The sequence below is a fragment of the Crinia signifera genome, chromosome 8 (genome assembly GCF_055691185.1).
Source record: "Crinia signifera chromosome 8, ASM5569118v1, whole genome shotgun sequence".
Classification (NCBI taxonomy): domain Eukaryota; kingdom Metazoa; phylum Chordata; class Amphibia; order Anura; family Myobatrachidae; genus Crinia; species Crinia signifera.
The window spans coordinates 70,329,992-70,352,213 of NC_139224.1; the positions used below are offsets into that span (position 1 = coordinate 70,329,992).

At 43.7% G+C, this 22,222-nt stretch overlaps 12 non-coding genes across 12 annotated transcripts; all 12 read right to left on the reverse strand.

The window, feature by feature from the left end:
• Window positions 1–52: 52 nt before the first annotated feature.
• Window positions 53–171, reverse strand: LOC146032144 (5S ribosomal RNA). The gene has a single exon (XR_014457587.1). It is a non-coding gene; the product is annotated as a 5S ribosomal RNA (ribosomal RNA).
• Window positions 172–516: 345 nt separating this feature from the next.
• On the reverse strand, window positions 517–635 carry LOC146032803 (5S ribosomal RNA). Its single transcript, XR_014458221.1, has one exon. It is a non-coding gene; the product is annotated as a 5S ribosomal RNA (ribosomal RNA).
• Window positions 636–980: 345 nt separating this feature from the next.
• Window positions 981–1,099, reverse strand: LOC146032599 (5S ribosomal RNA). Its single transcript, XR_014458026.1, has one exon. It is a non-coding gene; the product is annotated as a 5S ribosomal RNA (ribosomal RNA).
• Window positions 1,100–1,444: 345 nt separating this feature from the next.
• LOC146029831 (5S ribosomal RNA) lies at window positions 1,445–1,563 on the reverse strand. Its single transcript, XR_014455396.1, has one exon. It is a non-coding gene; the product is annotated as a 5S ribosomal RNA (ribosomal RNA).
• A 345-nt stretch (window positions 1,564–1,908) lies between these two features.
• Window positions 1,909–2,027, reverse strand: LOC146032991 (5S ribosomal RNA). The gene has a single exon (XR_014458401.1). It is a non-coding gene; the product is annotated as a 5S ribosomal RNA (ribosomal RNA).
• A 345-nt stretch (window positions 2,028–2,372) lies between these two features.
• On the reverse strand, window positions 2,373–2,491 carry LOC146031556 (5S ribosomal RNA). Its single transcript, XR_014457021.1, has one exon. It is a non-coding gene; the product is annotated as a 5S ribosomal RNA (ribosomal RNA).
• Window positions 2,492–2,835: 344 nt separating this feature from the next.
• LOC146032714 (5S ribosomal RNA) lies at window positions 2,836–2,954 on the reverse strand. The gene has a single exon (XR_014458136.1). It is a non-coding gene; the product is annotated as a 5S ribosomal RNA (ribosomal RNA).
• A 345-nt stretch (window positions 2,955–3,299) lies between these two features.
• Window positions 3,300–3,418, reverse strand: LOC146030486 (5S ribosomal RNA). Its single transcript, XR_014455979.1, has one exon. It is a non-coding gene; the product is annotated as a 5S ribosomal RNA (ribosomal RNA).
• A 345-nt stretch (window positions 3,419–3,763) lies between these two features.
• Window positions 3,764–3,882, reverse strand: LOC146031158 (5S ribosomal RNA). The gene has a single exon (XR_014456630.1). It is a non-coding gene; the product is annotated as a 5S ribosomal RNA (ribosomal RNA).
• A 345-nt stretch (window positions 3,883–4,227) lies between these two features.
• On the reverse strand, window positions 4,228–4,346 carry LOC146031612 (5S ribosomal RNA). Its single transcript, XR_014457074.1, has one exon. It is a non-coding gene; the product is annotated as a 5S ribosomal RNA (ribosomal RNA).
• A 345-nt stretch (window positions 4,347–4,691) lies between these two features.
• Window positions 4,692–4,810, reverse strand: LOC146032992 (5S ribosomal RNA). The gene has a single exon (XR_014458402.1). It is a non-coding gene; the product is annotated as a 5S ribosomal RNA (ribosomal RNA).
• Window positions 4,811–5,155: 345 nt separating this feature from the next.
• On the reverse strand, window positions 5,156–5,274 carry LOC146031530 (5S ribosomal RNA). Its single transcript, XR_014456995.1, has one exon. It is a non-coding gene; the product is annotated as a 5S ribosomal RNA (ribosomal RNA).
• Between the last annotated feature and the right edge of the window lie 16,948 nt (window positions 5,275–22,222).

The following is a 22,222-nucleotide window of genomic DNA, read 5'->3' on the forward strand; positions in this document are numbered from 1 at the left end:
TTTCCAATTTAAATAGCTAGAAAATAAAAACAATTTGCCAGTAATGGGAAAAAACCTACAGCACCTGGCGTTCCCATGTGGTCTCCCACCCAAGTACTAACCAGGCCCAACACTGCTTAGCTTCCAAGATCAGACGGGATTGGGCGTATCCAATGTGGTATGGCTGTAGGTGAGATGCAAGCACTTTTTTGCCCTCTTCTACTTCTATAACAAGTTAAGTTAATAAAAAAGTTTCCTAACTGTATTGGCTTACTGAAAAAAATCATGTGTTGGTAATGTAAAAAGACCTACAGGACATGATATTAGCAGGTGGTCTCAAATTAAACTACTAAAGAGGCTCAACACTGTTTAGCTGCCAAAAGCAGTTGGAATTGCGTCTAAACAGGTTGGTAAGTCTTCAGGTGATGGCTATTGTGTCTGTTTGACCTCTCCCAAATCTCTGTATTGGCAATAAAAAGAAAAAGTTTCCAATTTAAATAGCTAGAAATTAAAAACAATTTGCCAGTAATGGGAAAAAACCTACAGCACCTGGTGTTCCCATGTGGTCTCCCACCCAAGTACTAACCAGGCCCAACACTGCTTAGCTTCCAAGATCAGACAAGATTGGGCGTATCCAATGTGGTATGGCTGTAAGTGAGATTCAGGCACTTTTTTGCCCTCTTCTACTTCTATAACCAGGTAAGCTAATAAAAAAGTTTCCTAACTGTATTGGCTTACTGAAAAAAATCATGTGTTGGTAATGTAAATAGAACTACAGGACATGATATTAGCAGGTGGTCTCAAATTAAACTACTAAAGAGGCTCAACACTGTTTAGCTGCCAAAAGCAGTTGGAATTGGGCCTAAACAGTGTGGTAAGTCTTTAGGTGATGGCTATTGTGTCTGTTTGACCTCTCCTAAATCTCTGCATTGGCAATAAAAAGAAAAAGTTTCCAATTTAAATAGCTAGAGAATAAAAACAATTTGCCAGTAATGGGAAAAAACCTACAGCACCTGGTGTTCCCATGTGGTCTCCCACCCAAGTACTAACCAGGCCCAACACTGCTTAGCTTCCAAGATCAGACGGGATTGTGCGTATCCAATGTGATATGGCTGTAGGTGAGATGCAAGCACTTTTTTGCCCTCTTCTACTTCTATAACAAGGTAAGTTAATAAAAAAGTTTCCTAACTGTATTGGCTTACTGAAAAAAATCATGTGTTGGTAATGTAAAAAGACCTACAGGACATGATATTAGCAGGTGGTCTCAAATTAAACTACTAAAGAGGCTCAACACTGTTTAGCTGCCAAAAGCAGTTGGAATTGGGCCTAAACAGTGTGGTAAGTCTTTAGGTGATGGCTATTGTGTCTGTTTGACCTCTCCCAAATCTCTGTATTGGCAATAAAAAGAAAAAGTTTCCAATTTAAATAGCTAGAAAATAAAAACAATTTGACAGTAATGGGAAAAAACCTACAGCACCTGGTGTTCCCATGTGGTCTCCCACCCAAGTACTAACCAGGCCCAACACTGCTTAGCTTCCAAGATCAGACGAGATTGGGCGTATCCAATGTGGTATGGCTGTAGGTGAGATTCAGGCACTTTTTTGCCCTCTTCTACTTCTATAACCAGGTAAGCTAATAAAAAAGTTTCCTAACTGTATTGGCTTACTGAAAAAAATCATGTGTTGGTAATGTAAATAGATCTACAGGACATGATATTAGCAGGTGGTCTCAAATTAAACTACTAAAGAGGCTCAACACTGTTTAGCTGCCAAAAGCAGTTGGAATTGGGCCTAAACAGTGTGGTAAGTCTTTAGGTGATGGCTATTGTGTCTGTTTGACCTCTCCTAAATCTCTGTATTGGCAATAAAAAGAAAAAGTTTCCAATTTAAATAGCTAGAGAATAAAAACAATTTGCCAGTAATGGGAAAAAACCTACAGCACCTGGTGCACCCATGTGGTATCCCACCCAAGTACTAACCAGGCCCAACACTGCTTAGCTTCCAAGATCAGACGGGATTGGGCGTATCCAATGTGGTATGGCTGTAGGTGAGATGCAAGCACTTTTTTGCCCTCTTCTACTTCTATAACAAGGTAAGTTAATAAAAAAGTTTCCTAACTGTATTGGCTTACTGAAAAAAATCATGTGTTGGTAATGTAAAAAGACCTACAGGACATGATATTAGCAGGTGGTCTCAAATTAAACTACTAAAGAGGCTCAATACTGTTTAGCTGCCAAAAGCAGTTGGAATTGCGTCTAAACAGTGTGGTAAGTCTTTAGGTGATGGCTATTGTGTCTGTTTGACCTCTCCCAAATCTCTGTATTGGCAATAAAAAGAAAAAGTTTCCAATTTAAATAGCTAGAAAATAAAAACAATTTGCCAGTAATGGGAAAAAACCTACAGCACCTGGCGTTCCCATGTGGTCTCCCACCCAAGTACTAACCAGGCCCAACACTGCTTAGCTTCCAAGATCAGACGAGATTGGGCGTATCCAATGTGGTATGGCTGTAAGTGAAATACAGGCACTTTTTTGCCCTCTTCTACTTCTATAACCAGGTAAGCTAATAAAAAAGTTTCCTAACTGTATTGGCTTACTGAAAAAAATCATGTGTTGGTAATGTAAATAGAACTACAGGACATGATATTAGCAGGTGGTCTCAAATTAAACTACTAAAGAGACTCAACACTGTTTAGCTGCCAAAACCAGTTGGAATTGGGCCTAAACAGTGTGGTAAGTCTTTAGGTGATGGCTATTGTGTCTGTTTGACCTCTCCCAAATGTCTGTATTGGCAATAAAAAGATAAAGTTTCCAATTTAAATAGCTAGAGAATAAAAACAATTTGCCAGTAATGGAAAAAAACTACAGCACCTGGTGTTCTCGTGTGGTCTCCCACACAAGTACTAACCAGGCCCAACACTGCTTAGCTTCCAAGATCAGACGGGATTGGGCGTATCCAATGTGGTATGGCTGTAGGTGAGATGCAAGCACTTTTTTGCCCTCTTCTACTTCTATAACAAGTTAAGTTAATAAAAAAGTTTCCTAACTGTATTGGCTTACTGAAAAAAATCATGTGTTGGTAATGTAAAAAGACCTACAGGACATGATATTAGCAGGTGGTCTCAAATTAAACTACTAAAGAGGCTCAACACTGTTTAGCTGCCAAAAGCAGTTGGAATTGCGTCTAAACAGTGTGGTAAGTCTTTAGGTGATGGCTATTGTGTCTGTTTGACCTCTCCCAAATCTCTGTATTGGCAATAAAAAGAAAAAGTTTCCAATTTAAATAGCTAGAAAATAAAAACAATTTGACAGTAATGGGAAAAAACCTACAGCACCTGGTGTTCCCATGTGGTCTCCCAACCAAGTACTAACCAGGCCCAACACTGCTTAGCTTCCAAGATCAGACGGGATTGGGCGTATCCAATGTGGTATGGCTGTAAGTGAGATTCAGGCACTTTTTTGCCCTCTTCTACTTCTATAACCAGGTAAGCTAATAAAAAAGTTTCCTAACTGTATTGGCTTACTGAAAAAAATCATGTGTTGGTAATGTAAATAGAACTACAGGACATGATATTAGCAGGTGGTCTCAAATTAAACTACTAAAGAGGCTCAACACTGTTTAGCTGCCAAAAGCAGTTGGAATTGGGCCTAAACAGTGTGGTAAGTCTTTAGGTGATGGCTATTGTGTCTGTTTGACCTCTCCTAAATCTCTGTATTGGCAATAAAAAGAAAAAGTTTCCAATTTAAATAGCTAGAGAATAAAAACAATTTGCCAGTAATGGGAAAAAACCTACAGCACCTGGTGTTCCCATGTGGTCTCCCACCCAAGTACTAACCAGGCCCAACACTGCTTAGCTTCCAAGATCAGACGGGATTGTGCGTATCCAATGTGGTATGGCTGTAGGTGAGATGCAAGCACTTTTTTGCCCTCTTCTACTTCTATAACAAGGTAAGTTAATAAAAAAGTTTCCTAACTGTATTGGCTTACTGAAAAAAATCATGTGTTGGTAATGTAAAAAGACCTACAGGACATGATATTAGCAGGTGGTCTCAAATTAAACTACTAAAGAGGCTCAACACTGTTTAGCTGCCAAAAGCAGTTGGAATTGGGCCTAAACAGTGTGGTAAGTCTTTAGGTGATGGCTATTGTGTCTGTTTGACCTCTCCCAAATCTCTGTATTGGCAATAAAAAGAAAAAGTTTCCAATTTAAATAGCTAGAAAATAAAAACAATTTGCCAGTAATGGGAAAAAACCTACAGCACCTGGTGTTCCCATGTAGTCTCCCACCCAAGTACTAACCAGGCCCAACACTGCTTAGCTTCCAAGATCAGACGGGATTGGGCGTACCCAATGTGGTATGGCTGTAGGTGAGATTCAGGCACTTTTTTGCCCTCTTCTACTTCTATAACCAGGTAAGCTAATAAAAAAGTTTCCTAACTGTATTGGCTTACTGAAAAAAATCATGTGTTGGTAATGTAAATAGATCTACAGGACATGATATTAGCAGGTGGTCTCAAATTAAACTACTAAAGAGGCTCAACACTGTTTAGCTGCCAAAAGCAGTTGGAATTGGGCCTAAACAGTGTGGTAAGTCTTTAGTTGATGGCTATTGTGTCTGTTTGACCTCTCCTAAATCTCTGTATTGGCAATAAAAAGAAAAAGTTTCCAATTTAAATAGCTAGAGAATAAAAACAATTTGCCAGTAATGGGAAAAAACCTACAGCACCTGGTGCACCCATGTGGTATCCCACCCAAGTACTAACCAGGCCCAACACTGCTTAGCTTCCAAGATCAGACGGGATTGGGCGTATCCAATGTGGTATGGCTGTAGGTGAGATGCAAGCACTTTTTTGCCCTCTTCTACTTCTATAACAAGGTAAGTTAATAAAAAAGTTTCCTAACTGTATTGGCTTACTGAAAAAAATCATGTGTTGGTAATGTAAAAAGACCTACAGGACATGATATTAGCAGGTGGTCTCAAATTAAACTACTAAAGAGGCTCAACACTGTTTAGCTGCCAAAAGCAGTTGGAATTGAGCTTAAACAGTGTGTTAAGTTTTTAGGTGATGGCTATTGTGTCTGTTTGACCTCTTCCAAATGTCTGTACTGGCAATAAAAAAAAAAGGTTTACAATTTAAATATCTAGAGAATAAAAACAATTTGCCAGTAATGGGAAAAAACCTACAGCACCTGGTGTTCCTATGTGGTCTCCCACCAAAGTACTAACCAGGCCCAACACTGCTTAGCTTCCAAGATCAGACGAGATTGGGCGTATCCAATGTGGTATGGCTGTAGGTGAGATACAGGCACTTTTTTGCCCTCTTCTACTTCTATAACCAGGTAAGTTAATAAAAAAGTTTCCTAACTGTATTGGCTTACTGAAAAAAATCATGTGGTGGTAATGTAAAAAGACCTACAGGACATAATATTAGCAGGTGGTCTCAAATTAAACGGTACTCTTTACCTAGAACGGCGCCCACGATGTTCATTGCGGTCGTCGGGCCGAAAATCGCGGTCATCGCGGTGATTGAGGCATCGCAGGTGTTTTTTGCGGTACAAGATGACCGCGATGGCCGCGATTCCTCAACTTTTTCATCGGCCCCATGAAAAATCGCGGTGATTGAGGCATCGCGGGTGTTATTTGTGGGACAAGATGCCCGCGATGCCCGCGATTCCTCAACTTTTTCATCGGCCCCATTGAAAATCGCAGTGATTGAGGCATCGCGGGTGTTATTTGCGGGACAAGATGCCCGCGATGGCCGCGATGCCCGCGACTTCGCGATTTCCCGCTCACACTCACATCTGTAATAAGTTGGAATGACCCTAATTCTGCATAGTAACATCTGTAATAGGTGGAATGTCCCTTAGTCTGCATAGTAACATCTGCAATGGCTCATATCAACTCTAATTCTGCATAGTAACTGATGTTTACATGACATTTTTCATAACACAAAAGGGTACATCCCCCTGTCTGAGACCGACCTCCTGTGACAGCTTGTCAGAGTTTCATTTTGTGGGTAGTTTTGTTGGAGATAAGAGCTGTGGTTTGAGAGAGAGAGAGATTTGTGCGTATTAATTGATTTTTGGAGAGTTGGTGAGCTGATTATTCCTGATTCCTGAGTCCCTGCTGCTGATTGATCCTGAATCCCCTCTGTGCTCCTGGTTCCTGTGATGGCATCTGGAGTGACCATGTATTCCTTGCCCCAGACGGAGGCGGAGGCTATATCATTCCTCCAGGAGTATAAGCTTTTGCCCAAGGAAGCTACTTGTGGCAATGGCCATGCCATGAAGCTGAGCCACAAGAAGGGGATGTGGCGCTGCCACGTCAGAGCCTGCTGGGGGAAGATTAGTCTGCGTGCGGGGCTGTTCATTCCTGGATGCCGGTTGTCTTACGTGACCATCATCAGATTCATATTCAACTGGGCAGAGGAGTTGACAACCGGCGACTTTTGTGAGCGTCACCTTGGTATCTCCCCCAAGACAACAGTACTTTATAATAAGTACATGAGGGTGGCGTGCCTCATGGACCTCATGGCTCAGCCCCAGCGGCGCATCGGTCTGCCCGACAAAATAGTCGAGGTCGACGAGACTCTTTTTGTCCGCAGAAAGTCCAATGTCGGCCGCGTGCTACCCCAACAGTGGGTGTTTGGGGGCATCTGCCGGGAAACCGGCCAGTGCTTTGCCACGAAAGTGGCCACCCGGGATGCCCCCACTTTATTGGCTGCCATTGTGGAACATGTGGAGCCTGGCTCTAGCATATACAGCGACTGCTGGAGGGCCTACAATACCGAGCAACTGGAGGCGGCAGGATTCCAGCACGCAAAAGTAAACCATCGGTACAATTTTGTGGACCCCACAACAGGGGTCCACACACAAAACATTGAACGAATGTGGGGGGCCGCAAAATGTTGCAATAAACGCTACCGGGGGACTGCCAGACATTTGCTGGAAAGTTACCTCCAGGAATTTATGTGGAGGAAGAGCCTGGGTATGGACAATACATTTGAGCGAATATTATATGCATTGACTCTATTAGAAAAAGACAGTTAAAATTGCATTGACTTGAGTCAGTTGAGTGATTTTGCATGTATGACTATATTTGCATACACACCTGAATTAGGCCCATTTCCTACTCTTCCCCCAAAATAAGTTATATTATTCCCTGTTATCTTAAGCAGTGTTCACCTATCATGTATCACCCCTAGCCGTATTGTGTCCCTGTAATTATTCATGTATCACCCCTAGCCGTATTGTGTCCCTGTAATTATTGTGTCCCTGTAAATTTTGGCCAAATCATCTGCTGTCACCTCTCACACTGCTTATGTGTGACATAGGATCACAGCAATGGTATTCCATTGTATCACCCCTAGCCGTATTGTGTCCCTGTAATTATTGTGTCCCTGTAAATTTTGCCCAAATCATCTGCTGTCACCTCTCACACTGCTTATGTGTGACAGAGGATCACAGCAATGGTATTCCAGAATCATTTTAATCAAGTTAACATTGAAATCGCGGTCATCGCGGGCATTGAGCTGTGTAATGTACACCTCAATGCCCGCGATGACCGCGATGACCGTGATTTCATCCACTAATGTCACTCAAACTGGAAAACTGCATGCAGGGAAGACAGGAAGTGTCCCAGCAAGCACTTCACTCAGCAAAGAGCGCGGAATCCATTACACACCCTGCCCCTGCTGAAATGTAAGTGCCCTGAAGCGTTTCTAACTAAATTTGAAGAGTGGGGGGGGGGGCTGGAAAATGATAGGGGGGTGGAGGGAGGGAGTGGGAGGGGGGAGGAGGGGGGCAGATGGGTTGTGGGGAAGAAGGGTAGGAGGGGGGCCCAGGGGCAGGTGGAGTGGGCCAGAGGAGTAGGGGAGATGGCCAGGGGGAATCATCAATGTTACTATAACAAAAATCTGCATATAACACTGCTTGCTATGTGCACTAGCACATAGCAATGTATGTCACCATATATCAGTGAGTGGCTTATGTTGCTATATGGTATTGCACACAGCAACCAATGTAACTCAGTGAAAATTACAGTGGATAACACTGGTTGCTATGTCAAATAGCGCATACCAACATACGTCACCTGTATATATTATGTTTGTGACAAGTGTTGCTATGCACTCTTGCACATAGCAACCAGCATTTTACACTGTAAATTAACATTGAAACGGTGGTTGCTATGTGTAAAAACGCATAGCAACATATGTCACTAACTGATTATCAGTTGGTGACATATGTTGCTATGCGTTTTTACACATAGCAACCACCATTTCAATGTTAATTTACAGTGTAAAATTTGAAATTCTCTTCCAAAAAACCAGATCAATCCAATGGACCATAAATTTACATAGGGTACTATGTCAAATGGCCCCCAGAGCCCCACCCTAATTTTTTAAATGACCCCCTTCCCTTGTGTACCACCCTCACTATCCACGCGCACCCGAAGCGTGGCGGCGGTACGCATCCTCCGACCTTTTCATACCCCCACTATCCACGTCGGTGTGGAGTTGAGAATAGAATAGTGTGGCGAGCGCAGCGAGCCACCGAGCCCGAAGCGTGGCGACCGCAGCGAGCCCCGCGCGGGGACGCGGAAACCTTCACAGGTAAGCGCGTCCCTTTGCGGGCTTCACTGGTATACGAGCGCAGCGAGCCCCGCGAGGGGACGCGGATACCAGTGAAGCCCGCGAAGGGACGCGCTTACCTGTGAAGGTATCCGCGTCCGCTCGCCACGCTTCGGGCTCGGTGGCTCACTGCGCTCGCCACACTATTCTATTCTCAACTCCACGCCGACGTGGATAGTGGGGTTATGAAAAGGTCGGAGGACGCGTACCGCCACCCCTCGCGGGGCTCGCTGCGCTTGCCACGCTTCGGGTGCGCCTGGATAGTGGGGGTGGTACACTGGCAAATGTCAATGATTTTGGGGAAAAATGGTATCGCATCACATCAGATGGCATGGGAGTTGTGATACTACACAAGTACCGTATAGACATCAATTATTTATAGATGGTTTGTGTTTTCTTTTTCCACAAATGTCAAAAAAACGTGAATTGACAAATCATTACTGGGAGAAGGTCATCGACATTTACAAGGAGAAAAGATGCCTCTGGGAGAAGAAGCATAAAGATTATTACAACAAGGCAAAGAGGAATGAGGCATATCAGAAAATGGTGGCTTACTGTCTAACACGGGAACCTGCTGCAAACATCGCCTGGGTGCAGAAGAAAATGACAAATATGCGGACAGTCATGGTGAAGGAGTTTAACCGAGTACGGCAGTCTCAAAGTTCCGGAGCCGATGCTGAAGACGTTTACATGCCGAAATTATGGTACTACGAGCGGATGAAGTTCATCTTGGAGCAGAGAGAACAGAGTGGAACATGGGGAACGGATACGGAGGACACCTCTTCGTCCAGTGCAGTGGAGAGTGTGGACGTTTTAAGTATTTGCTGTGACATGTCTTGCATGTAAGTGACTGTGAAATGTCATGTTATTACCATTTGCCCTTTTTTTTTTTTTCTAGGAAGTTCCCCCTGAGACAGAGCAGGAGTCTGGTACAGTTGCGGAGGTGGACACTCCGACGACGGAGAGCACTACACCCGCTCTCCCGAGGAGGCGCCGCAGAAGACAGCTGTCCAGCACTGCTCCCAATGTCCAACATTGTTGCAGGTCTGTACCGGAGGCAGTGCAAAATCCCCCTGACGATTTCCAAATTTTTGCAAATAACCTTGCCGTGGAAATGCGGACCATGGATAAAGACCAGGTCATGCATTGTAAGAGGTTGGTATATTGCACTATGATGCGCGCAACAGAGAAAAGTCTCTCTGCTGAGTGCACCATAGAGCCATCTGCCACGATCGTAAGGTAAGCAGCCCAAACGCCCAACTACCCCTATCACTACCCTACGTACAGTGCGTCGGGTTATGCTCCGCCTCCTCCTCACCCTTTTATGTACGTGCCGAGGCCCCCTATGCCACCAGTCACAGACCCTTCGTCTTTGCCTGGGACTATTTCAAGTGCTCTGTTGAGCACACAAAGTCCCCTCCCAGGTGAAGAGCGCGATTTCAATTAATTAACAATTTGGCTTTATTCGTTTTAAATTATTTTGGCATGCAGCAATGTCCTTGTTCCACTCTTTTCGTTATTTGCTCCACGATGAACTTTGTAGCTCGTAGACCATAATTTCGGTTACTGAGGGTCGCAGTATCGGACTCCTGAACTTTGAGCTGTCTGTACTCGTTTTGCGCCTTCACCATTGACTGTTCCGCATATTTGCATTTTGTTCTGTACCCAGTGCATCATGGTTCCTTGTTGTACAGTAAGCCCCATTTTTTGTATGCCTCATTCCAATTTGCCTTGTTGTAATGCAATTTCTCCCATGAGGCATCTATTCTCCTAAACTGTGAATGACCTTCCCCCAGAACAATGACCTTCTCCCAGAACATATTCTTCCCCCATTTCTATTGGGAAAAAAAAAACTAATTATTTAAAATTCATAACTTGTGTCGTGTCTTATTTCATTGTCTTTTAATTGAGGGATGCCATGTAATTTGATGTGGTTTTCTATTGTAAGGTTGAACCTGTGTGTATTTTAATTTTTTTCTCCCTTTAGAAATTGAGGGATGCCATGTATTTTGTTGTTTTTTGCTTGCCCATATCGCGGTGATTGCGGCCAGATCATGGCCACGGGCACTCGTGATGCGACCGACACGCGACATGATCGTTAATCGCGTCGTGATCGTGTCGGTCACATCACGTGTGCCCAGTAATGTGGCCGCGATGTGCCCGCAATCTCCGCGATATGGGCGCCGTTTTAATGTTATCTTGTCTTTTAATTAAGGGATGCCATGTAATTATATGTCATTTAATAGTCTAAGGTTCAATCTGCATGTATTCTAATTTTTTTGCCATGTAATTTGATGTTTTTTTTCAGTTTTTCACTTTTCAGTTTTCCACAGCAAGAAATCGCGGCCATCGCGGGCACATCGCGATGGCCGCGATGGGCGCCGTTCTAGGTAAAGAGTACCAAATTTAGTTGGGTCTAGGGGTACACTATTTAAACCTGTCCACAGTGGCACTAGTCGACGCAACAGCTGTCGACCTTGTAAATCCCACTATCCACGCCAACCCGAAGCGTGGCGAGCGCAGCGAGCTCCGCGAGGGGCGGCGGTACGTGTCCTACGACCTTTTCATACCCCCACTATCCACGTCGGCGTGGAGTCGAGAATAGTGTGTCATGCTTAGGGCGGCGTTGGCTACTAGGTGGGGCTATGGCTACCTGTCTCCTCCTGGTGTGTCTCCCAGTCACTTACGTATGTGTTATGTTTCCTATGGTTACCTACCCTGCAATGTCTGGCTAGGTGTCCTTTGTTACCACAGTTGAAACACACAGTTTGTTTCCGTCTTATCGTGTCTGGCCTTGTGTGTTGTGTGTTTTTGGTTGGAGCCTTACTGAAAGCTTGTCTGCTAACTGCCATCAATTTAAACACACCGTTTCTTTGCATTTCTTTCATAATTTGTTTTTCTATATCAACAGCAGATTTTCTTAGCGTGTTTATGGTCATTTCTCTGCAGTTGGGAAAAATGGTTTCTATACTGGTTCTCAAGTTTTCCTTAAGACCTTGTATCAGCACATAGACAATCACTCCTCTACAATGTATGTTGTCCTTGGGGTCAGGGACACCAGTGTGTTTTGGCAATGCTTGCAAAGCACGGTTGAAATATTCGCTGGCAGAATCACCATCTTTTTGTTTGATAGTGAACGTCAGGATATTTTCAACCGTCGCAGGGAAATATACACCCAATTGTATATTTATTAGGCGTATATTTTCCTGGTTGCCCTGTTCAGTTAAAATCTTATCGCTCTCCACACCACTATCCCAAATAAATTTCGGGATATCTATGTGTGAAGGGAGGCAAGCCTTCAACATGTATCCCCAATCCTTATTGGTGGGCTCATCTGAATTTCCCAGATCCCTTACAAATTTCTGACACTTTGCCAGATTTTTCCTGGGATCAGGGAAATTTGAGATGATTGAACGACGTTTCAATCCTGTCCATGTATTGTGCATGTCACTATCCCTTACAGGCATTACCTCATCCCTGTCTCCCCATCCCCAAGGAGGTTCCACTGTGTGCAGAGGGTAGACTTGTATCCCCTCTGCACCACTGGACAACATCCCAGGAATAACCATCTCTGTGCTGTGTTGTGTGTACTTACCTGTGTCTCCAAGTGTGTTCCTGGCACCAGCCATCTCCTCGGCCAGGATGGCAGCAGCAGCTTGGACTTTCTCAGTCTTTCTCTCCTTTCCGCTAGCTTCACAAGGGATGGCTGGTGTCAGGAACTCTTCCTGTGGACCTTTACCTTGCTTACATGGGGTAAAAAGAGTATACAGGTTATTCATTTTCAGGTTTTTGTTGGTTTCTCTTTGGACTTGAATTGTTCCCTTTTTTACACATTGGGAGATAGGAACATTCGTATTCCGGGGGCCGATTATATTTGCATCTGACAAATAACCGGCGGTCGGGATCCCGGCGTTCAGAATCCCGACACTGGAATCCCGACCGCCGAAATCCCGAAACTTTCTCCCTCCGTGGGTGTCCACGACACCCATAGAGGGAGAATAAAATAGCGTGCCGAGCGTAGCAAGGCACCGGGCCCGCTGCGTGGCGAGCGATCCACGTCCCCCCCATGTCTGGATTTCGGCGGTCGGGATTCCAGTGTCGGGATTCCGACCGCCGGGATCCCGACCGCCGGGATTACGTTTGGATCCAAATAACCATGATCCCTTTGAATTTTACTTTCCTTCTGCCACAAGTTTAGACACTCATTCTGTTCAACTCTTTCCTTGAGTGACGAGAGCAAACATATCTGATCTCTAACTGCTGATAAGACTTCTGGATCGAAACTACCAACACCGGGAAATTCTACTACTGCCTTGTGTCATTTCCTTCCATTTATTTAAGTAAACAACTGCTCGTTCACCGTGCTTCCTGCACATTATGAATGCCGCCGATCCTTGTGGTCGGCGTAATTCTTCCCTAGGTAGCACGACCCCTTGGTGTGAGCTACGGTTCCACATTAAGGGAATGATAGGTTCACTTTAAAGGGCCGGTGGGTAATTTATCAGTGAGCAGTACCCAAAACACTCCTCCTCAATTTCCTGAAACGTTCCCGCACTTAAGCGAGGCGCACAGCCTACGAGGTTGTACTCAATCACCACTCGCCTTCAGCTAGCAGCGAACTGCTAGTCGACTTGCAGGGTGCGGCCGAGTTTTGCAGAACACAACAAAACTTGTTTTTCCTGTATCCTCAAAACTGGTATTTCTAAAGCAGCTGATCAGATCACTGGGTTCCGATTTAGCTTCTTCTACCCTCCCGGTGGATCACAATAGGTAGATCCAAGAAAGGGGCAGTTCCTATGGGCACGTCGTCACGTGCACCTATATGTCTTATTTCAACACACAAATAATATCCTGATCTGGACTGCGCTGATTCGTGTCGTCACACACCCGTTCACCTCAATGATTGTTTCACACTGGGTGCTAGTTACACCTTGGTCTTACGCTGTACAGAAAATCTTCCCTAGTTGGTAGTTTCTCACTAGATACTTATGCAGGTATAAATCCCTTAAATGGCTATAGGAATCTATTAAAATAATGCTTGAGTTGCTTGTTTTTTGCAAAAAATGAACAAAAAAAAAAACTTACTGTATTTACTTTTATTAATTACCGCTTTATCCACAGTATGTTAATATACCATTTAAATAGAGCTTGTGATTAATACTAGCCACCTCTGGGCTCCTATGTGTGCTGCATGTGCAGTGCCAATAAACAGTCATGTATGTACGTGTGTTTGTTAAACCTGTTCACAGGCCGCCGAAGAATCGGCCACCCACGTGTTCTACAGTGTATTTGTAAGGTCGCAATCGGGTTTCGCTGAACGCAGTAATTGTGAAGAAATGCGAAATAAATCCCTTAACTCGGTCCGAAAATTACGTATAAAGATGCGAAATAAATCCCGCACTCAATCCGTAAATTAAGTACAAAGATGCGAAAATTTCCTAACGTAAGAATGTGTGTGCGTACCTTACGTAATGCACAATAGACGCTTCACGTTACTGTAAAGGCCCAGAACTTATCGCCATGTGGCGGAGTCCCTGGCCCTGCAGTAACTAACAATAAAAGATTATAGTTTTGCACAGAAGGAATCCTCTATGTACTATAATAAACACAGGCCTTTGCCTCCACATGTGCAAACTTTTTCGCATGTGGCACATATACTGTAATAAACAAGCAACTCAAGACACTATACCCCGTTAAACTACTTGTGGCAGGCAGAAGTACAGCTTACTAAACACTTAATATACTTTAAAACACGTGGGTTAATATTTCCTTGGATTTCACTTATTGTACTTCGGGTTCAGACGCTAGCACCTCTCGAACCCTGCACCGCCGTGGACTTGGCCTCTCCAGCAATGGGTAAATAATCACTTCCACCCTTTTGCTGGTATAGGTCAAGCCGCGCACTCGGTACAGTGTTCCAGATTGTGAAACGTGCGGACGAAGCTCCCCATTATCAAAACTGATATTTATATAGCCAAAGAACAATAAGTGAAATGCGCAGTTTACGTACTTATTCCGTAACTTGCGTACCCTTTATTCCTAGCTACGTGCGAACAAAACGTAGCGCAGCGTAGCGTACCTTTTCCGTGTATTGTACATGCTGAATCAATAACAGTAATGGGAAATCCCTTCACAGTACTTAGTCTCTAATCTGCGAATACCTTTTAAGGACAATGTCCGTAATATAAGTTATCGCTAAATGCGAATAATAGACGAGACCACGATATAAAAAGTGAGGAGATAGATCCTCCAAAATAGTGTATTTAGTCCCTAGCGGACAAAAGGGGATTACAGAAAGAAGAAAATACAGGATAACACGTGATAAATTTATCTAACAATAATAAGTATACTTTAAAACACTAACAGAGGAACAGAAACAGATACAACTATAAACAGCCATATTACACAGAACAGGAATACAAATGTTACCGTCATGGAATAGCGCAGCGCAGTCCGGTCGTAGCTCGCTATATTCAAATAGAACTATAGCCCGGGTCAATGGTGAGGGGACAACAGCAATGCCAAAAGTGACTGAGGCAGCCCAGGGTTAGCTATCTTATAGGGTCAGAAGGGGGAGGTCAAAGGCCATTCCTATTGGTCAGGGTTCGAATGTCCAGTCCTCAGTGATTGGGGCAAAGTATTACACCTGGTTTGGATTGGTGCAGGGGGAGTGAACTTTGGTGTCCTTTGTGTGTTGGCATCGTCGTCGGGGGTCGTAAACAGCATCAAGAACCGGTTATAACTGGACTCCTTTGTCTCACACAGTTTAGCAGAAATAGTCTTTGAAATATGGATTTTGTCCGTAATTATCGGACCATGTGAGTTGCGAAGTTTTCGTAACGACCGGAGTGCTGCGCATGAGAAACGGAACATAACGATACTAAACATTATGCAGACATAGGGTGAAATGTAATAGGATGAGAGATTCAGAAAGTGAGAGATTTGGTAAGAAATCTCCAGGTTTTTTAAAGCGGCAATCATTTACATTTGAAAATCAAACTGGTTTTGCAGTGTAAATGATTGCCGCTTTAAAAAACCTGGAGATTTCTTACCAAATCTCTCACTTTTTGAATCTCTCATCCTATTACATTTCACCCATAGTGTGTATTGCTGATTAAACTATGTGTAGTGCTCTAAACCTTTAATTAACTATATTTTATTTGGCGTAGGTATGGTATTATGAATTTATGTGTATTAGTATGGCTGCGCTTATGATCCACTTTGTTACACAGACTCGGGTATTTATACTTTATTTGCGCAACTCTGCGTACCAAAATGGCGGCCATACTATCCTAAAATGGAGTGTGTGCAACTCGACTTTAACACCGCCAAGGGAACGGGAGACGACCGGCGACAGGGGGTGAGTAGACACAAGAAGAAAGCTTAACAACTCCACACGGCGCCAGGTGAACCCAGTGTCAGTGGGTATGTAATAAGATATACAGGTGTTGAAAGAGGTGGTAAATAAACTAATAATTATACTTCCATGTAATAATGTTCCATCAGTGACCAGAGTCTCCTCTGACGGGTGAAATGCTCCAATACATGAAAGAAAAAAGGCTTATAATAGTGAAGCCTATTTTATTACACATACAATGCACATAAAAAACAGTAATGAACAATAATGTGAGGCCCCCTGCTTTGCCGGATACCCACGGACGTGGGCTCACGGAACTCACGGCCTTCACTGCTCCCAGTGCCGCGGTGGAGGAGGAGGAGGAGGAAGAGGAGGAGGAGCAGTACAGTATTAACAATTGGGGTTGTGTGTGAATAGCGATCAACAATGTAGTGTAATTGCTAAACAAGGTTTACAGTATTTAATAAAACAATACACGATCTTGCATACAGTAAATTATACTGTACAATGCAGGGGTACTGTGCAATATTATTGCCAACCATTATGAGAGAAGTGAGAGATCTCACAGTACTGTATCTCTGCTACTGTACAAAGTACAGTAGGTGGTTCTATGGTGATGTGGTCGCTTATTGCAATTGGCCAAGGGTACTGGTGGTGGTATGGAGAATGGGGTAAACTACAGTACAATCGTGTTGTTATTGGGTGTGTGGTGGGGGGTGGCCAGTACACCTTGTCTCACTGCTTCATCTCGCTAGTCTGGACCTACTTTACTGTACTTTTTACAGTTCCAGAGAAGGAGGGGGCTGGATGTCAGACAGCCTGATGCCTGTGTCCGGTGGAGGGGGTACTTTGTGGGATGTGGAGGTGGGGGTTGGTTTCTGGAGAGGGTGGAAGTGCAGGTGGTTCTGGACCTGCCGCTGCCGTTTGGTGTAGGTATTCACTTTGGGGTGCTCTGCAGTGGGTGTCACGCAGCCTTTGGTCCTTGGTTGGTTGTACAGTAGGTGGGTGGTGCCTGCTTGGAGATGGTGTTTAGGCATTTCAGCCTATTAGGGCCTTCTTCTATGCAGTTGTACAGTAGTAGGCAAATAATGTTTTTAATACTGTTTTTCCTTTATTCTCCACTCAGACATCATTGAGGTGGAGGATGACCAAATTGATCTGGAGGAATATGAGGAGGAGGATGGAAGCGGTAAGAATTACTGTAGTACTGTACTGTATTGTAACCAAGGGTTAAAGTGAGGGGGAACGGGGAGGAACTGATTTCCACCACCTCTAATGGTAGGGGGAACTGAGTTCCACCTCTGCCACAGTCCTGAACAGTAATTCCAACAGAAAAGCCTGTCCCAGCAGCTTCTTCTTCTGTGATGGCATACTGTATTTGATGTCATACCATCACCGCAGTCAAAGTGAAGAAGGGCCACTAAGTGGAACAGGTTCTGTGCATGCTGCAGACAAGTGAGAGGGGGCTGGAGGGACTCAGAGGTGGGGAAGCTGCTGGAGGGACACAGGGAATGGAGCTTCTAATGGACATGGACAGAGAGCTACTGGATTGACAGAGACATATGTGTATAAGCAGCACAACTGTGCACATTATGTGTATAAGGGGCAAAACTGTGTGACACTGTAATATGAAGAAGGGCACTACATGTTGTGTAATGTGTATATGATTGTGCTACTGTACAGTAGACTATGTTGTGTGACCACACCCCTTCCTTGTGGCACCATTGTCCATTTACAGTACAGTACAGTACAGTATGTCACAAATTCCCTGGCACTGCTCTAGTCTCTGCCTAATGTACAGGGGGGGGGGGTTAGGGGAAAGGAGCCCCACAACCTCTCCAGGACCACTTTAAGCAGGGATTGTCACTAATCTCGTGAAATCAGTAAATGGACTGTAGTGTAGCCGTTGCTCTCTAAATCTATTGTACAGTATCTCTCTATCAATACTGTACAGTATCTCTCCATACAGTAGCTCTCTCACTTTACTGTATTTCCCTTGGTACTGTCAGTTGCTAAAATTAGTATACTGTACAGTACTGTATTCTAATGCTCATTTTTTTCTCCCACTACAGTGCCAATTGTCCACGGGGCCCAAGGCCCGAACAGTGGCTGGCCATCCCCCATCGGCGCCCTCAACAGGGCAAGCCAGATCCAGGCTCCCAGGGCCCTGGCCCGGGCACCGGCCCAAATTTTGGAGGTACAGTAATGTCAGTGATTCAACGGTTTGGATTGCTTTTGCACCTCAGGACTACAGTAAATCGCCTGTGTGCACCCCCCTCAAGATACAGTACTGTATTATCACTACTACACTGTTCAATAACAATAACTGAAGCAATTGAAGATGTACAGTAATAAAAACCATAACTGTATTTGTGTTGTACTGGACTTACAGTAACAATAATATTTTACTTCCCCCCACAGAACAGCAACAAAGGGCTCAACGGCTGAGGGCCCTCTAAATGGTGTGAGTGCTGATGCACCAGTTTATCAATTTACCAGTTTTTGGTCCGATTAATTTAATTTTTTTGTATTTTTGTTATATATCTTCATGTATATTACCTTATAAATATTTTATTGTTACTCCAATGTATCATTGTCATTTTTCCAGGGTGGGACAATTCTGTACAGTAACTTATTGTATGCTACTGCAAATAAACACTTTTATTGACAGCAAATGGATGATATGGCATACAGTAGGGGCAGACTAGATGGGCCAAATGGTTCTTATCTGCCGTCAAATTCTATGTTTCTATGTTAGTACAATCAGTGGTGAAAATGTAGCAAGGTACAGTACAGAATAATAAAAAAAGGTAACATCACACACACACAACATTTTTTTTTGTATTTTTAATATTTGTTTGGGGTGGGGGTTCAGCGAGACACACACAGAAAACAGACTGGTTACATCGCACAGAATCAAAATTTTTGTATTTTTTATACTTTTTTTCCACTCAAAAGTAACACTTTTATTGACAGCGGATGATATGAGATACAGTAGTCCGTTTTATAAATGCATACAGTAGATTCCAATTAACTTTCTTCTTAACACCCGGCGTATAGTACAACATATCAGTGGATTGGCCATTTCTTTCAACTACAACAGGCAATACTGTATACAGATGATTTATGTAATTATTACAGTTGTCCGGTGTCAGCACTTCTTCCCAAAATTTACGGATCCCATCCAACAGCTGCTGTTTTGTTGTTGGCTTCGCAGTGTTCCTGATGTAGTGCTTCAGTTGAGCCCATACCAATTCAATTGGATTCATGTCTGGGGATCTAAAGTAAACAGTATGGTAAAGTATGTCAATAGAAAACCATTAAAGTACAATATTAAAGCAATACTCACTCTAGTGGTGTGCGTTCCCAATTGATGCCTTTCTCTTCCATGAATTTCATGGAGGCAGAGTGTTTGGGATCATTTATCCTGGAATAGTCTGTGATGCGATGGGTAATATTTCTGCACGAATGGCACCATACATCCCTCTACTATTTTTTCTTGAAAGAATTGTTTATCCATGATCCCTAGAGACATAATAACAAACAGTATTGTTTATTAATAATCACCTTATTCAATTTTAATTATTGTAGTGTACAGTATTTCTTACAAACACAGGCACAGCATCAAATAGACAGTAGTACTGTACCTTCGAACATTAACAAGGGACCAGCTCCTAATCGTGATATGGCTCCCCATACGTGGATCTTTAAAGGATGCTTTGGACGTGGCTTTAATGAGATATGGTTCTTCTTACGGAATGACATTCGTGAGAACCTCTCGAGTGTTACTGAGGATTCTTCTGTGAAAATTACATCCGGAAATGTTTCACCACTCTCAATGCAACAACGTGCCTGTTCCACTCTCTTCTCTTTGTTCACATCTCTAATCATGGGAGATATCCTGTCAACAGCACAAAAATATAATTAAATACTGTATACTGTACATCATTATACAGTCATACTGTACTTTGTAAAGTACAGGTAATAAATGTGAAAAGGTGCTTTATACTGTATACAGTAGTCTTACCTTGTAGCTCCATATTGCCATCCCATATTCCGATGCATTTTTCAAATGCCGGTGAGTGATATGTCAATGTCATACTCTGTTTTGAAGATGTGTTTGATTTGTCGAGCAGTCATTTCATCATTGTCATGAGTTAATTGCTCCACAATTTTTTCAGCTCTCATACAGTGCATAAATAAGAATTAATGAACAAGGCAATGACTGAAAAGTAATGTTTTATGGTTTTCACTATACAGTATTATTACAGCAAAGGTTAATACTACCATAGTTTATAGTCAAGACAGTAATTTTAGCCAGTTTAACAAACAATACATTAATTTATTGTACAATACTGATCTTACCACAAGCACTTTGAAGCAAATATTTGCTTTCTGGCCATTGTTTTCTCGAAAGCATGATAGCGCACTGTTTGTAAAGTGACTACAATCCCACTTTCCTTCAACCAAGCCTGGATCTCTTTGGTAGTTTTCTTGTCGTTTTTCATGTTTGCAAGTATTTTGCTCATCGTTTCGTTGATTTTAACTGACATGTTGTACAACTGTACTGTACACGTTCCTGTGTGAAGAAAATACATTTTTAAATACTGCTTGAGAAGACATGGACTTTTTCTCAATAAAAATTACTACTTTAAACTTTATTAAAAATGTAATCTTTATCCCCCCCAAAAAAACAATAATAATAAATGAAAATGACGTACAGCACTCAGTCGCTAATGCATCTATAATAGAAGATACTATTCAGAACTTCAGAACTCAGAGGCTTGTGCGTCTCATTAGCTAGTGCGTCCCAGGCGAGGAGGGGGCGTGCTTTACGGACAAGCCTCGCTCGATACTGCTCGAGTAAGTTTCACTCGGGCGCTGAAATTTACAAAATTGCCGCCAGCGCCATGCAGCCTCGTGGCAGCCACGGTCCATGGAGCAAACTACGGCATAACTATTATCTGGATACGGTCATGGCTGCTTGTGCATCTCATTAGCTAGTGCGTCCCAGGCTCGGGGGAGGAGGGGGGCGTGCTTTACGGACAAGCCTCGCTTGATACTGCTTAAGCAAGTTTCACTCTGGCGCTGGAATTTACAAAATGGCGCCAAACGCAGTGCAGCCTCGTTGCAGCCACGGTCCATGGAGCAAACTACGGCATAACTATTATCTGGCTACGGTCATGGCTGCTCATGTGTCTCATTAACTAGTGTGTCCCAGGCTTGGGGGAGGAGGGGGGCATGCTTTACGGACAAGCCTCGCTCGATACTGCTCGAGCAAGTTTCACTCGGGCGCTGGAATTTACAAAATGGCACCAAAAGCCATGCAGCCTCGTGGCAGCCATGGTCCACGGAGCAAACTATGGCATAACTATTATCTGGCTACGGTTTTGGCTGATCGTGCATCTCATTAGCTAGTGCGTCCCATTGGCTAGTGTGTCCCAGGCCGCCAGCTCCATGGAGCCTCGTGGCAGCCAAGGTCTATGGAGTAAACTACGGCATAACTTTTATCTGGCTACGAGCGTCTCAATAAGCTACAGAAAAAGCATTGGGGAAGATGACGGACAACCTGCAAGATGCCCATGGAGCACAGGACCTTCAAGCGAAGGTACATTGGCTGGAGATGGAAAATGCTGTGCAGAAAGATGCCTTGAAGGACACCATCGAATCAATAAAGGACGCCCTCATCGAATCAGTCAAGGACGCCCTCATCGAATCAGTGAAGGAGACCATCATCAAATCAGTGAAGGACCACATCATCGGAGCAGTGAAGGACACCATCGTTGATGCAGTGAAAAAATCAATGCCACAAACGCATTAAGTAGCTGTACCTGTATGTCGAATTGAGGATGGACCTGGCAGACTGGATGCACTCTGCGAATTGGAGGGACCAGGCGAAGTGGATGCATTTGGCGAACTGGATGCAGTCGGCGAACTGGATGCACTCTGCGAAGTGGATGCTGGCGGTGAAGTGGATGCACCCAGTGAAGTGGACACCAGAATGGACTTCAATAGACATGAAGAACTGTCTTCAACAGCACATCCAGTGGTGAACTTGGGTGAAGTAACTTTGCAGCTTCCTCGAGCACCCATTTATGGAAAATCAGAGGACCAACGCAACAGATATGCACAATTTCTTTTCCAAGAGCATGTGCCACATGACGTCTATTTGACATGGGCAAATCGTGTCAACTACAATGGCAAGAGTGGGAAATTTGCAGTGCCAAAAAATTTGGCCAAAGACATCATGAGAAGATG